The 16,870-nt window shown below is 38.2% G+C and overlaps 1 protein-coding gene across 6 annotated transcripts in view; it reads right to left on the bottom strand.

Moving 5' to 3' along the window:
- SGK3 (serum/glucocorticoid regulated kinase family member 3) overlaps window positions 1-16,870 on the bottom strand; it is a 243,790-nt gene that overhangs the window by 138,197 nt on the left and 88,723 nt on the right. The window contains exon 1 of one of the 6 annotated variants that reach the window (XM_077166918.1): window positions 1,629-1,729. The exons of 3 other annotated variants lie outside the window; for them this stretch is intronic. The gene's annotated coding sequence lies outside the window, so the exon portion shown is untranslated. Of the gene's footprint in view, window positions 1-1,628; window positions 1,730-16,870 lie in introns of those variants that run through there. 2 more of the 6 variants (XM_077166925.1, XM_077166928.1) reach the window with 2 other exon arrangements.

Here is a 16,870-nt window from a genome sequence, read left to right as displayed (position 1 = left end):
GAACCTCATCTATCTTACTGACCGTTTTGGGTCTCTACAAATCCGGCCATGAGGCCAAGGCATTCTCATTTGAAAAGGGCCCTTTATTCTTGAAAAGTATTACAATGCACCACTACAAATTAGGAAATGGACACCTACAAGGCTGTCCTAGCAACTCAATGATACCAATAACAAATGGCAGTAAAATTACAAAGCATTATTCTTATGCTGCTGTGTACAAGCAAAAATGTTCTATTTAAGTTCAATCTGATCCTCAAATCTAAGCCACGTCATATCAATTCCAAATAAATTAGGATCAAATCTGCTTTTAAAAACAAAATTAAGCTCCATGAAAGGGCAGTTGAAGGAAGGGGGAAATTCTGGTCTCTACAAAGTCAGCACAAGGGCACCATGAGACCCTCTACAGAAGCCTCTCTGGGGCCTGACCAAGACCTGCAACAGGTCATATTTCGGGAGCTCCAGACTCCTTTTCCCCAGGGAGTGGAGGGGTTGTGACCTGTCTTAACAGGAGTTGTAGCCTATGTGGCCAGAAAGCACACTCAGTCCTAAAATGGGCCTGAAACACCAAAGACATTTGAAAGACTTAAGTATGCACAGCCACTTCATTGCTAGAACCGCTATAATTTAATATTTTGAATTAATAATTTGAGCTAATATTTATAAAGTGCTCAGAAGAGAGCCAAGTACACATTATGCACTGTTTGCTAAATAACTAAGGCACTTGCCAGTTTGGCTGAGTGAATTATCAACCTAAAGGCAAGTTAGAAAATTAAAATACACAAACATCCAATCTTTTTTTTTTTTTTTTTAACCTTGATACGGATTTAGAAACCGTAATGATTCTGTGTTGGTTCCTGCATCTCAAATATGCCCTACAGTGGCAGGGCTGAAATTCTACTCATGGTTCAGAAATCACTGTTCAAAATTAAACAATGAGAGGTTGTAGTTTCAAAAAATGAATCGTTTCCCTTTTCCAATTAACTGCCACGGTGACACAGAAAATCTATAACCTCTCAAAAGCATTTCTAGACGACACCTACCAATCCTAAAACCGTGAGAGGAGTCGAATTCACTTGAAAGGAGACAGCGTTCAAATCAAGGAGAACTTAAAAAAGTAGCAACGCATTCCAAGTCTCAGACTACAGGTTTGCTGGCAACACGTTCCCTCAACGCCCGAGGGCAACGCGGTCCCGGGTTCTCGCAGGTGACCCGCACCGACTTTCGACCTCGGGTGGGGGCGTCCCGCCCCGCGCGTTCCCGGCTCCCTGCCCTCAGGACACAGTGCACGGGTTAACAGTGCCCAGTCACCGCAACACCCGGGCGCCTGGGAATCTCGAAGCAGACTCTCAACAAAGTCCGCAAACTCGGAGAGTCAGGGGTGTGGGTGTGGAGAGTTGGGGGGATGTTGCTCTTTCGCTTCCGACCAACTCAGAGGTTTCCGGGGAAGGGGGGGGGGATGCTGCCAGGGGTCCGAAGAAAGTCACGTTCGTTCCGCCTGAGAGGTAGCAGCCGAGGCCCCGGCGCCCCCACCCGCCGTGTGTCCTCCCGCCTGGGGACTTCGACGGCGGCACCAGCCACCGCCACCCCCGCCCCGCCCGCAGCCGTGTTCCCGGCGGCCGCGAACCTACCCGGCTCCGCGGGGCTGCGTCCCGGCGCTGCGGGCGCGGAGCCAGGCGGACTTGCGCTTCCTCCTTCCCGGCAGGGCTGCCGGGCGCCGCCGCTTCCTCCCTGACGCGTCACGGCCGGCGGCGGCTCCTCCCGCGGAGCGCGCGGGCGGCCCGGGAGAGCCCGAGGAGAGCCCGGGGCGCGCAGCGCGCGGGGCAGGCGCCGCTCCGAACGCTGGGCGGGCAGACCTGGCCGCAGGCGGGAGCCGGGCGAGGGGTGCTGCTGGGCTGCGGGGCGGTACTGCCCGCCGCGGAAACCAGCCTCCTCTCCTCTAGGAGAATCCCCTCATGACCCGGGCCACAGCGCTCCGGTTGCCGCCCCCACACCCAAACCCGCGTGCGGAAACTTCCGGGCTGCCTGCTGACAGGGGACGCAGGGGATCCTGCCCAAAGACTCAGACTCTTTTGTGTTTCCCAGGGCGCAGCCGACCGTGACTGCTCCCCGGGGACCCAAAAGCCGTGTGGCCAGAGCGCCGGCCCCGCGGGTGACAGTGACCCGGGTGGGTGCCGCCGGCGGGACGGTGGGTCCCCCGAGTGAGACGAGCCACCGCAGCAGTGGGTTGGACAGCTTGTGGCTTGGTGTAAACTGGAAACTCAGAGAAGTGAACTGGGTCCATATAAACTGGGGGCACAACTATCCTTCTTTTAGCATTATTCGAACATTATTCTGTTTTCCAGCAGCAGTTATGGCCTCGGTGTTTATTGATATGAGTGAGCTTTTAACAATTTGGCTGGCCCCATTATGTGTAGAGAAATTTCCTCTGCACATCTTTCTAGATCCACTATTTTCATTACCAGTAATCTCTAAATCAGCTGTGGCCCTAGTTCACAGCTTCTTCTTTCTCCTTATTTTTTTAAGATCCTTTTATGGATCCCTGTTTTCCAGATAAAGAGAGAGAGGCACAAAAGTTTAATGGAGAGCTAAGAGTTACAGTATTCAATGTGTGTGGAGTAGAGCGGTTAAGATTTTGAAATGAGTGGGGTTTTTTGCGTCGTTAGTGTTTTCGCCCACACCCCAATGAAATTTAGGTTTTATTACATATCACTGGATGATAGACTCAAACTATTTAAAGATTCCCATGTGCATGTCATGCTTCAGCGTTTGAGGCAATGATCACATGATACCAGAGAATTTGCCACAAATCTATGAACAGAAAAATTTATAAAGGTAACTAGAAGAAGTGGGATTTACGTGTGACTTCCCTAAATTCAGAGAACATTTCCTTATATTTAAAAATGATATTCAAAGATTTTGGCCCACAGGTAAAGGTAATTCATTTTGATGTCAGTTATCATGGTTATGGCCTTTTCCTTAAAGAACTTTCTAAATGATGATTTTCATTGGCTTGTGGAAATGGATATAAGAACACAGTAGCTACAAGTCAATATTTGCCAATTGTTCTTTATATTTTTCACAGTCCTCCACACACAAAGCAATCCACACAATAAAGAACAAAGAAGTTTGTTTCTTGTTACAAAATCAGTATGTGATCAGTGTAAATTCCGTTATAGTCATATTCACAAGCTGAAAAATTTCTCAGACAAAAGGGAGTTCTGCATCAATAAACTTGAAGCCGAATGATATCATTCTTGCTTTTAAGGACAAGTATCTGGCTATTGCCACATTTAGGCTTTAAAAACAACAACAAAAACATCTGGGAACCATTACAGCATTTCCAGGATACATTTAGCCTCCTGTTGTAAAGAAAACACACACACACAGACCACCTCCCAGAATTTTTTTAAGATGGAAGGGGGGAGGCGGTAAACAACAGAAAAAAGGTAAACTAGAGGAAACTAGAAGAGATAAAATATTAAAGGGTTTTCCACTTAAAATTCATTTAAGGGCACACTTTAAGGCTGTTCATTTTGAATATTTTCCATTACATTTCCAATTTATTTTAAGGTTATAGTGTAAAAGTTGCTGAATGTTCAGCTAAATCTCTAGATTATTTTTTTGCCTTTGTCCAAGTTTCCATGTAAATAGATTTTTAAAACAGAGAAAGCTATTTTGTCAGACTACATGTGCTAATACTTTGAAAACATGATTCGGGTCTATACAAATAGAGCAAATATTTTGTTCACCTGTTTTATCTATAGGGATTATAAGCACAAACTTTGAAACTTTTTCAGATCCAGGTTTAAGTCCTGGCTTCATGACTTTCTACTTTGGCCAAATTATTTCACATCTCTGAGCACTGGTTTCTTCATCAGTGATATAATAAATGTGATTTTCCCTCCTTAGGAAAATGGTAAAAGTATTTGTCTCACAGAATTGCTATGAGGAGCAAATAAATGTAGTAGAGTGCCCAGAAAATAACATCACTACCATCATCATCATCTCTAGAACAAATGCAAAAATGTCAATACTTTATATTTCATTTATAGTAGTGTAAAGATTGGTCAAATTTTAGAGCTTTAGAGTTTTTGTAGAAATTTTTGAAGTATCAGGGAAAAAACATAAATGAAATTTTAAGATATAGTTATTTCAGAATTTTAGAAAATTAGACTGAAGGTACTGTAAACTATTGACTTGAACATGAACATGACAATGACGACATAACAAGAAATTACTAAACAGGTAAGTCAGTTTTTTGGTTTTTTTGGTTGGTTGTTTTGTTTTTTAGATAATATATTCCAATGAAATGAGTGCTTGGTGTTCATTCTCCGTTATTTCAAATGGGAAATCTTTTCTCTAAAATAGTGCCTCATATGGAACTATGACCTAAGTCATCTGTTATTTGTAGTTCTTTATTGTAACCTTGGAAGAACTGAGGAGCATAACAACACAGAAAATATCACATCCCTTAGGGAGAAAAGTTGATAAAATGGCAGTCTTAGGACCGGAATGACTTCAATTCATAAGTTGGTTGGTGATAGAGGTGAAGGCCAGTGTTCATTAGAATATTTGTTTTATAGCAGAGAAAACACCAAGACTAGAGAGGTAAGATTAATTGACCAACTACATGGTTGTGAAAGCAAAGAATGTTTGATTCATATAATTTACATTGCACTTTATCTTTCATCCTACTGCAGACCTCTACTTAAGTGGGTCATACATGATGAGTTGTTGCTATAGCTTCCAACTATTTTATCCGTTTGATACAGCAATCTCAGCATCCCACAACTTCAAATAAGAGAAAGCTATTTTTATTGGGTAGGTATTTTAATACATAATCCTAACCATGAATTGCCTCAGAAAATGATTAAAAAGAAAAAAATAGCTGTAAAAATTAAGAATGTGGGAAAACAAAAGTGACTAATTTATAGAATTTTCTGAACAAAATAATAAAACAAAGTCACCCAAAATATAGTTCAAAAAAAACTCAGATACTCACGGGAACTGAAATTGAGACCAGTTGATAACTGCTTAGCACGGAACAGACTTATTTCTCTTGATCTGGAAAATGGTTCAGAGCGTTCTCCTTTTGTGTATTAATGTGAGTGTTGGGGTGGGGTGGGGGGGCCAAAGCCAGATTCAAACTCAAAACTGAAATGCTTGATGTTCAAGTGTATTTCATAATAAAAGGAAAAAAAACTCTTGTTTTAAAGCAAGACAACATTAGGAACTAATATAAGGCTTTTCAGATCACAGGACTTTCTCACTTTCTATATTAGACTCATGAGAAAAACCAAGGGGAAGTGTTAGGAGATCAGAGCACTTAAACTGCTAGCATCAGCTATTTGATGAAACGTAGCTAGAAATTACTTTAAATCTTGCTAAAATCATAACTTCCCTTTTAGGAAAATCTCATTGTTTTCCAATCTAGTTATTAAGAGTGTTAAAGAAGAATAAAATATAAAAGTTTCTCTTTTTCCTCCACTCTCATTTTTGCTCTCTTTTGGGTAGTCTGTTACACACATAAACTGTGTCTGTTAATAGTTGACAATAACTTATTTACATAAGTTGGGTCAACAGCTACTAATGTTCAGGGAATTATGTTAGGCCTTTGAGCTCAAACCTGGTAGTTGGACTTTGAAGATAACTATTATTCTAGTTGTTTATCAGTAGGGAATAATAGCTTTTCTTAAACACTGTTCATTTGGTGGCTCAGTGATTTACTGTCAATTATGTGCAATGAATGGTTGAATCCATTTTAAATGCAAGAAGGGTTTAATAGCCTCTGAATTAGAGAGATGTCCTGTTGTTATATCCTCAACTAATTCTCTAAGGAATCTGTGTCTTGCTCAGCCAGATGTGTCAAAGACTTAAGCAGACTTTAAGGGATTACAACTCATCATATATTGGAAGACTCTTAAGCTCCTCCAAGTTTTCTAGATTAAATAACCCCAATTCTTTAACTTCACCTCACATCTTTTAAAATATATTATATATATATTTACATATAATGCTTTATGTCCAATGTGGACTTTTTCCAAATTATCCACATTCCTCTATAGATGAGGTGCTCAGTAGGAGACATGGAACTCTACAGTGATTCTGGGAAATTCTCAACACAATGAGAACATTCTCTCATAGCTCTTCAATTCATACTTCTGTAATGCAACCTTGTATTATTCTTATGCTTAAAATTCCATTTCTTCATTAACAGACTTTAAATGTGAACTCAAAATGCTTGTCTCAATTGTATTTACCTTATTGAGCTCCTCTGCAATTATTTTTAATGAAACTGGGTTTTTAATTTCATATTTGCTAGTACAAAAGACGTCCAGAGTGCACGAGTGCACATCCTAGGGTGCTCAAGACAATCTACTGCAGTTGAGAAGGAAATATCACAGTGTCTATTTGTGTCATCTAAAAGGTAAGAAGGAAATAAAGCTTTAGTATTTAACGTACATACCGACACTGGCACACTCCTGCAGTCCTTCATTGGTCACATCATCTCTGTGGTCCAGAGGTATCTGGGGAAGTCCGGGCTTCCCACAACTTGAAAGGGTGGACCCTGATACTCACATTTATCCACAATCAGTGTACTGCAGTTTTGTGTAGTGTGGGGGTCACTGATGTGGTTAATTTTACGAAAACAAATCCTTTCATAGAATCTACACAATACATTGTACTGACATGGCAAGTAATCATGAAAAATCTTTGTTATAGCAAAATACTCAAGAAAATTGTGGTTAAAACCATAGCTATTGAATCCACACTGCCTGAGCTCTGATCAAAATTCTGCCATCACCAGCCATGTAACAGTGGGCGAGTCAATTAACGTCTTTAGGGTTCAGATTCCTCATCTGCGAAATGAAGATCTGCTGCATTGTGTTGTTCTGAGGATTAAGCACATTAATACACATAAAGCTCTTAATAAAATATCTACCACCAAAGTAAGCATTACCTAAGTGCTAGTTATTATTAGTTTAAAAGTAGTTGAATATGAAGATGAATTATGCATTTTCTCTGACAAAAATACAAGAGATCCAAATTTCCTTACCTTTCTGTGATAATGCCTGTGAGTAGTAGGCTACACAACAGCTATTAAAGACACACACACATACACAAACACACACTTTTAAGGTAAAGTGTTATCAAGGAGGAAACTGCCTCCTTACCCTCATTTTAAGTGTACATACATCTTGAAAGAAACACTGTGGATTTCAAGATGTAGGTATCATCATCATTTTGAAAATGATATTTGGAAATACTTCATTCAGCCTGTGATTTTCTTGCAGAAAACAATGTGTGTGTGTCACTTATTAAAATTCACATATAAGCACACTTAAAAAATTGGAAACACACTTTTCTACTTGTTTAAAGATTTTCAAATGAGTTTCAGTGGGTCTTAAACTTCTCTGCTAAACCTGTAAAATGCAATGCCTTTAAATTGGTTAGCAAGAATTATTGACTGATAGCAGGGAAAATGGAAATTTACTAGCCAAGTTTCAATAAAAACCTTTGTAGAACTGGTTGATGGGATTGAGAAAGAAATGAATAATAAGTATAGCCAACAATAATGCATTTGTTCCATTTAAATCGAAATATCTTTTTGGAATATCTTCTTCAGCTATGACAGCCATTAAGCTGAAGTATCAGAATAAGCTAAATTTAGAACCAGAACTTCAAATCACTGTATCACAAATGTTAAACCAAGATTTTAAGAAGTAATAAAGTACTAAGTAATAAAGTACCAAGTGGAAGCAGAAAGATTTTTATACTATTAATAAAATACCATAAAAACTTTAAATATCCTGTTTATTTCATACTTTTAAATTTGGAGCTTGTATTTTATAATGCATACATATACTAGTATAGGAGGTCACAAATACATAATTTATATGTGAATGTATATACTGAAATATCTAGAAGAATGGGTGCATATTCAAAAAGCAAGATGTTAGTTAACTTCCACCAGCCCTATTCCTTACTTGGGTATCATCTAAGAATTTAATCCCTTTTGTTCTCTTCCTTCTTCGTTCAGTAACTATTTGTTGAGTACCTGGTGTGTGCCAGGTACTGAGCTAGGCTACAGTGGTAGAAATTAAAAACATAATCCCCATCCTCAAAGAAGTTTAGATCATTTGTGAAACATATACTAAGGAACTATTCCCACAGCCAAGTCCCGCAGAATCTCCTGCTTCTCAACTCTTTTACCTATCTCTACCCCCAGGTCATTATCTATTTAATAGATAATGTGAATAGGTATTTGAATTTTGAACGGGTCATTTGAACACCTGCTTAGTTTTTATGTAGATTAAAGAAACTATGTCTTATTTTTTCTTCCAGATATCTGTAAAGTGCTTTTATGACAATCATGTGTGAATATAAATATTACTGACTCAAAAAACATTTCCCTCTGTGAAAGACATAGGGAAGGTGCAATGAACAAAAGCTAGAAATCTACATTTTTATATGAAATAGCACAACTTCAAAATGCTAGCAACCAACTCAGAATTTTATAAAACATTGTGCGGGACAAATAAACTACCTCTATTAGGCAAATCTACTCCACAGGCTGCCAATCTGAGACCAGTAGCCTAGACCCTAGGAATCAATGCCAACCAAGGGAGTAGTCCACACTCACAATAAAAGAAAGGATTGGAATAGATTTTCAGTGAGCTTCTGATGGAGAAAATGCCCACTCTAACTACAAGGGAGGCTTATCTTAGGATATTAAGGCATATTACAGAGAAAATAATATGACACCTTTTCCACCATCTTCCTAAAACAGACCTGTCTAACTAATAATTAAGACAACTCTAAACATATTAACCCACCTGTTATTTTCCCCTTTCCTCTTTCCTAATGCATAAGCACTTTTGGGTGACTCTCCATTGATAGTATGCACACCTCCTGTGTTTTATATGTAGTAATTTGTAATCAGATTGTATCAAGCATTTTTATAGAAAACAACTTACTTAAGCTGAATCGAATTATATATATGTGTGTGTGTATATATATATATATATATATATATATATATACACAAAAAGTCAAGGCATACATAGTATCTGTAGAGTAGGAAGAAATAGCATGAGACTTTCAATAGATGTATCTTATTATTCAAAATGGTACAATAACAAGAAAGAAAACTACAGATAAAACTTGAACATATTTGAAGTTGAAAGCTCTGGTTTGAGAAAAGTAGAAACGATTTGAAGAACCACTAAGGGGAGAGTTGAAGTAGGAGACTTCAAATTGTAGAGAAGAAACAATCTTCCCATTGTGTGATTTTTCTTCAGCAAATCTCTGCAGCCCTGAGACAGCCATGGAGGAGGTGGACAGTTGATTGAACCAGGGTAAAAAATGTTCAGGAGGAGGACAATGGAGCAGAGGAATGGAGTTTGAGTGGGAGCCATGACATTTCTATTTGCTAGGAAAGGAGGAGGTGATGTGCAGAAAGAAGAGGCAAGGGTGTACAGAAGATGAACAGGTATAAAATGTGTTTACAAAAACTTACCCTACACAATTACATTAGTAGTAATACTTACAAATTTCAAGGTACACTGTAATTTTCAAAGCCTTATTACATACACTGCCTGTATTTAGATGCAAATGTTCTAAGTATAATCATAACAAGTCAAATATAGCACACCATTCAAAGCATTCTTCGATATGATGAGTAGAGTTTACCCTTTTAATACACAATGAAACAATGAAAACTATAACATCATTATATTAGGAATAGAAAGCTTTAAATTGATGATTAACAAATGTTTTGAGTAATTAACTCTCTATTTCCCCATCTCCTTCTATCTTCTCTCTGAACCACCTCTTCTCAACCCTTAATACAGTTAGAATGATCTGGTAGGTCAGATAATGGACTCTGCAGCCAGACTGTTTGTGTATGAATAATGGGGCTGTTACATTTATGAGCTGCATTCCTTAGGACAAATTACTTAACATCTTTGTGCTTCTTTTCCTTCTCTGTAAAACAGGGATTTTTAAATAGTACTTAAATAGGATTAAATAAATTTACATCTATTAACCCTTAGAATACCAGCACATAATGCTTATTAAATAAAATGAATAATATGTACATGATCTCTTGTGTAAATGCTGGTCTCACAGGGCTCTATACAATTTTGATGAAACTGTCCTGTTGAGTCAAACTGTCATATCTGTGATTTGATTTATTTTATCCTACTTACAAGCCAAGAAATTGACCTGTTACTATTTCACAGATGCTGGCAGAAGACAGGACCTGTGGGTCAGAGAAAAAGGACTACGTTACAGCACAACAAGAAGCATGAGCATCATTGTGTTCAGATCATTTCCTTCTGCACCCACAGGAGTGATAGATGCTGGGCATGCAGTGGATCTGCAGTGGAACCGAGGAAAACTGAAATTGGGGTATCTCTTACTTTCATAGCAAACAGAAAACTAGCCTGCATTTTGTCCTAGAGGGAGACATTACCTCATCCCTCAAGAGGGCTTGCTGTAAACAAGTCCCTAAGAAATGGCTTGGGAGAGAGAACAAATGCAAATGGCAGAGATTGCTCCCTCAATCAGAAAAATGAATGATCTGGAAAAAGGGATTGAACTTGATTAGGTGGTAACCTTGGAACCAGAACTGGACAATTAGAACAACTGCAGGAGTGCTGGATGAGGTGAAAGGCTCCAAGAGTTCAGCTTTTGTAAGTGAAAGCCAAACCAGCAACCAGCCCCTTGGCAGTGACTGGAAATGGTGGCCACTGATGTGGCTATGATAGGCAGAGAAAACCTTGTCCTACAAAAGTCAGGGTTGAAAGTCAAGGTTATTCTGGGGGAACCCTGAGGAGCCAGTACAGAAGCTAGTCTTGATTTTAGCCATCTCAACACAAGCAGCTTCTGGCTTCCCACTAGCATCCACTGGGATACAAAAGAGCCAGGTCACCTTTTTTTTTTTGATTAGGTTTCTTTCTCTCTCTCTCTCTCTCTTTTTTTTTTTCGGGTGCATGGTCCGGGAATCGAACCCGGGTCTCCCGAGATTTCTCTTTTGTTTGTGTTGTTTGTAGGTCAACAACCCCTGAGGGACCTACAAGGATGCTAACCTTGATTTTAGCTTTGATAGCAGCAGCTTCTGGTTTCCCACCAGCACCTACCAAGAAATTTGGAGAAGTGGAACCCCCCCTTTTTTTTTTTTGAGGGGGTTTTTGTTCATTTCTCAGTATTTATTATGAACAGAGGCAAAAATCCTTAATATTCACCAAATCCTCATTATTCACCATGACCAAGTGGGATTTATTCCAGGAATAAAAAAGGTGGTTCAACATACAAAAATCCATCAGTGTAATACACCATGTTATTAGAACAAAGGAAAAAAATATATAAGGGCTTAATATGTAGAATATATAAAGAACCTTTACAATGCAATGATCATGAAGAAGAAAAACAACTCAGTTAAAAAACAGCCAAAGGAATTGAATAGACATTTTTTCCAAAGAAAATCCACAAATACACAATAAGCATATTAAAGATGTTCAACATCATTAGCCATTAGGAAAATGCAAATCAAAACAATTTCACATTCACAAGGATGGCTATTATAAAAAAAAGCAAAACAGAAAATAACAAGTATCTTGTTAGAGATGATGTGGAAAAACTGGAACTCTAGTGCATTGTTGGTGGAAATGTGAAATGGTCCAGCCACTGAGGAAACCAATATGGTGTATCCCTCCCTACAAAGCATATGACCTGGCAACTCCACTTCCACATTATATACCTACTGAAAGTGAAAATACGGTCTCAAAAGGCTACATGTACACTAACGTTTATAGCAGCATTATTCACCCTAGACAAAAAGTGGAAACAAACCAAGTGTCCAAAAAAGAAATGAATGGATAAACAAAATGCAGTACATACACACAATGGAATATTACATAGCCTTAAGAAAAGAATGAGGTTCTGAGACATGCTGAAACATGCAATAATTTTGAAAACATAATGCTCAGTGAAATAAGCAAGACACATAAGGACAAATATTATATAATGGTGGATCAAGATGGCAGAGTGAGATGCCTCAGGGCTCTGTCCCCAGCAGAAGCTTTGAACAACCAGCAAGACTAGGGCATTTTTCTCAAAGCTCCAGAAAAAAAATAAAGGACTACAGTAACAGGGTAAGCACCAAATCAAGAAACAGGCACCTTAAAAGTGGTAGGATCTTGTGGTGCTCTGGCTGATCCTTACCATGCCCTTCATCAGCTCAGCACAGAGTTGGCTTGCGCTCCCAGTGCAGATCCCTGGTTCCAGTTCTGGAGGAAGCAAAGCAACATTTGTGCATATCCTTGGAGCTTGTATATGTGGCTCAATCTGTCTGATGGTGGCCAGAGGAATTTGGGACCCAGAATATGCCCTGAGTGTGGAAGGCAGTTCACAGAATCTTTGTATAGATAAGCCCTGCAGGAGAGCACTCACAAAGATCAATATACAAAGACCTGAAAAGGTGTTTTTGTTTGTTTTTTGGTTAGCTCCTGGCATTCAAGGAGAGCTCTATCATAACACTAGCTGGATTCAAACTTAAAGAACAGATACCTCAGAAACTAAATTTCAGTGATAACTCATTAAAATATCAAAATGTTCAGGTTTCAACAAAAGTTGCAAAATCTAAAAAGACACAGGAAGTGATGGCCTAGGCAAAGGAGAAAATTAAAGCATTAGAAAGCATCAATGAGAAAGATTGGACCCTGGGACATACCAGATATAAACTTTTAAAAATGGTCCTAATAATGCTCAAAGACCCAAAGGAAAACATGGAGAAAGAACTGAGGGGAATTGGGAAAATGTTGGATGAACACAAAGAGAATATAGAAAAATTGAAATTGTAAAAAGGAACCTAACAGAGCTGAAGATCACAGTAACAAAAATTTTGGAGCTGGAAGAAAAAAGAATCAGTGCACTTGAAGATAAGACAATTAAAATCATCCATTCTGGGCGGGCCGCGGTGGCTCAGCGGGCAAAGTGCTTGCCTGCTATGCCGGAGGACCTCGGTTCGATTCCCGGCCCCAGCCCATGTAACAAATACGGAGAAACAGAATACAATAAAACAAGAAAATGTTTAAAGATGTTTCCCTTTCTTCCTTCCTTCCTTCCTTCTATCCTTCCTTCCTTCTCTCTGTCTTTAAAAAAAAAAAAAAAAAAAAATCATCCATTCTGAACAGAAGGAAGAAAGAATGAAGAAATATGAGCAGAGCCAGAGGAAGCTGTGGGACACCATTAAGCAAATCAATGTACACATTGTGTGCAATCCCAAAAGGGGAAGAAAGGGAGAAAGGGACAGAGAGAATATTCAAAGAAATAGTGGCTGACAACTTTCCATATTTAAGGAAAGACATGAATATACACATTAAAGCCCCATTGAATTACCCAGAAAATACTGGAGAATATGCATACTCAGAGAGGCAGAACTAGAGTACAGTTTGTCATGGATAGGAGCAGTGGGAACAGGGAGTTAATATAAAGGTGGTTGTAAGGTTTCTGTTTGGGGATATAGGAAATTTTTAGTATTGGAAGATGGTGAGGGTACTGCTACATAGCAAATGTGATTAATCCTACTGAATGGTATGCTTGGGTGTGATTGAGCTGGGAAAGTTTAGGTTGTATATATATTTCCATAATAGAAATGAGCAACTAAAGAGGCAATAACAATTAAAGCAATGCATGATCCTAAATGGGATCTAACAAAAGGGAGGAGAAAAGGCACAAAGGGACATTACTAAGACATATGAAAAAAGTGGATTATAGACGTAAGCTTCATATCATTGTTAAATGGCTTGAACTTGATAAGCATATAAGAGGGATACATAAGTGAATATCCTTGTTCTTAGGAAATGTGCATGGAAGTTCAAGGAATATGAAGTATACAACCTACACTCAGGTGTTCAGAAAGTGGACTGATACATAGAGACACAGATAGATGGCTAGATAGGTAGATGGATTTAAAGAATGATGGATAGATAGCTAGAATGATATGGCAAATGTAGCAAAATGTTAAAATTGGTGGATCTGGGTATCTGGAGGGATAAGGGTATGTTGAAGTTCTCTGCATAGGGTTTGTATTATTTCTGTAACTGTCTTGTATTTTGAAAGTATTTCAAAATAAAAAGTTTCAATTTAAAAAAGCAAAAAAAAATTGTACAATGTTAAGGACAAAAATTGCATGATGTCACTTCTAAGAAATGTATAGAAATAGCAAATTTTCAGAGGGAGAAAGTAGATTAGGGGTTATAGGTAGGGATGGGGGGAAAGGAGTGTATGTTTGGGGTATGTGTGTGTGTGAGTGTACATTAGGTTGGAGGCAGAGTCTCTCCAAGAAAAGCCTCCAGTTCACTGTTGCCAAAGATGTTCAGTTAGGCTGAGCCCAGATTTTTCACCCAGAGAAACTGTCAGATAATAAGCTTTCTTATTTAAAGCCTTTAAGTTTTGGGGTAATTTGTTATGCAGTAATAGATAAATAATATTTGCATCTTGGCATACTAAGGAAGATATGTAGAGGCTTAAGAGAACCATCACTATCCATCTCTTGCAACAATAGGGTAAAGCTACAATCCTAAGGTAGGAAGTGCCCTCCTCCCAGCAGAGGGTAGACATGCTTAGTGTCCATAATCAAGGAAGAAGGCAGATAATGAGATTGGAAACTAGAAGTTGGAAGGATGCCCTAGGTGAAACTAACCTTAGCAGTCATGGAGCTAGGTTTTGAAGAATTTAGCTTGCTTGATTATACTGGGTAAGGAAAAGGTGGCTTCTGCTTTGTGTAAGCAGCAGAAACCAAGGAATAATTTCAAAGTGTCAGATGCTAATGATGTATTCAGTGGACCAAATTATCTCGTTGTATATTATTCCCTGTGCTAGACTTGAGCCCTTTGTAAAATTTTGCTTAAATATTTTCCCTCATACCTGTGCCCCAGGGTATTAATTATGAGTAAGATGGTTGAGCCACAATATTAAAGGGGGAACAGTGCCCCCTGGAGGCTAGAATGCTGACGCCCACAGAGCCCAAGAGGAAGAAATTAGGGTATGAAAGGATCTTTTTTCAAGGGAGATGGCAAGGTTCTTTATAAACGTTAGGAAAATACTTGATAAAATTAAAAATCTCTTATTGATTGAAAGCCTTTAAGAAAATGGTATGAAAAATGAAGGGCATATTTTTTCAAAGAAAAACCAACTTTACATGTGACAGAGGTGCAAACAGTATAGTAGTAAAGAATATGGGCTTTGGAATTTGATAGGTCTTCCTTTTGTTAACAGTGTATCCTTGGGAAAGTTGGTAAATCTCTCTAAGCCTACTTCTTCATCTGCAAAATGAGAACAATATCTTATTGAATTATAGTGAGGATTAAGTGAGATCCTGCATATAGTATTCTTAGCACAGTAACTAATACTTGGTAAACTCTCAGTATTTGGGAGCTGTTATTATTATTATTATTATTATTTATTTCTACTACTACTTTAATGAGATAAGGGTGTTCCATGTCATTGCACTAATGAATATATAAATACTATAGATGCTGGTAATAGAATTTGCAGAGGAGAATTTAAAGAAGATATATATTAGAATAAATAAAGGAAGAATTAATGGGCAAGAAAATCCAAGAATATTTGTAAAAGTATAGGGAAAAATATAATCTTTAAAAACTTTCAACTGAATATATAGAGAGTTATTAAAAATATATAATTAACATCACCAGTATATTGGATGATTGGGTCTGTCTTAGTTTGCCAGTTTAACTCTGAAAAATACCACAACATAGGTTGACTTAAACAGCAAGGACTTATCGGCTCACAGTTTACTGGCTGGAAGTCCAGCACCAAGGTCTCAATAGGCCACACCTTCTCCCCGAAGTCTGTCACATTCTGGTTCTGGCTTGCTGCGACCCTTGGCTTCTACTCAGCTTCCATTACATGGCCTTCTCATGTAGCTTTCTCTGACTTCTGGCTTCTAGGTCTTCTGGCTTCTTTCAGTTTCTGGTTTCTACTGACTGCACCCAAATTTCCACTCTTTATAAGGCCTCCAGTAATACAGATTAACACCCATCCTGATTCTTTTCAGCCACACCTTTACTAACGACATCTTCAAAATATCCTATTTTACAATGGGTTCACATCCACTGGAACACAGATTAAGGTTAAGAACCCATCTTTCATTGGGACACATGATTTAATCTACCACATGGTCAAAGGAGAGAAAAAAAAGCAGTTAAATAAGTATCTTCTCAAAATGGCCTACTTATTATTACTTAAGAAGTGCCATTCAGGAGATTCCACAGAGCAATACACAATAAGAACTATGAAGTTACATATATCTTTTAATATATTTTTTTCAGTTGTAGGGAAAAATTTAAAGGGAAAAAATTTGAGCAATTAAAGATGTTTATATTAATGCCACTTATGACAGTCAAAATTTGGGAACAACAGTGCCCAGAAATGGAGGATAAGGTAAGTAAACAATGTATATTAATACAAGATATTAAGTACAAAAATAAAAGTTTTATTATATATCAGCAAGATTCAGTTTGAAAATACAATGGAAAAATATCCCATTCATAATAATCAGATCTATAAAAATACCTAAAAATAAAATTAGTAAGAAATGTTCAAAACCCGTAAAAACCTGAAGGACATGTAAAGATCTTCATAAATGAGGAATCATATATCTGCATAACAAGGCTCAATATTGTTTAAAGACAAAGCCAATTCTCCCCCAAATCTGCAAATTAAATACAGTCTTTTAAATTAAAATCCCAGTGGAATCTTTTTTTTTAATTTAAAAGTTACTTCTATTTTATGTGGAAGAGTAAGTGTTTGAAAATAGTCTAGAAAGTTTTGGGGGGAA

Source organism: Tamandua tetradactyla, chromosome 6 (genome assembly GCF_023851605.1).
Source record: "Tamandua tetradactyla isolate mTamTet1 chromosome 6, mTamTet1.pri, whole genome shotgun sequence".
NCBI lineage: Eukaryota > Metazoa > Chordata > Mammalia > Pilosa > Myrmecophagidae > Tamandua > Tamandua tetradactyla.
The sequence above is the reverse complement of the archived record's forward strand: the minus strand, read 5'-3'. Positions and strand labels throughout refer to the sequence as shown.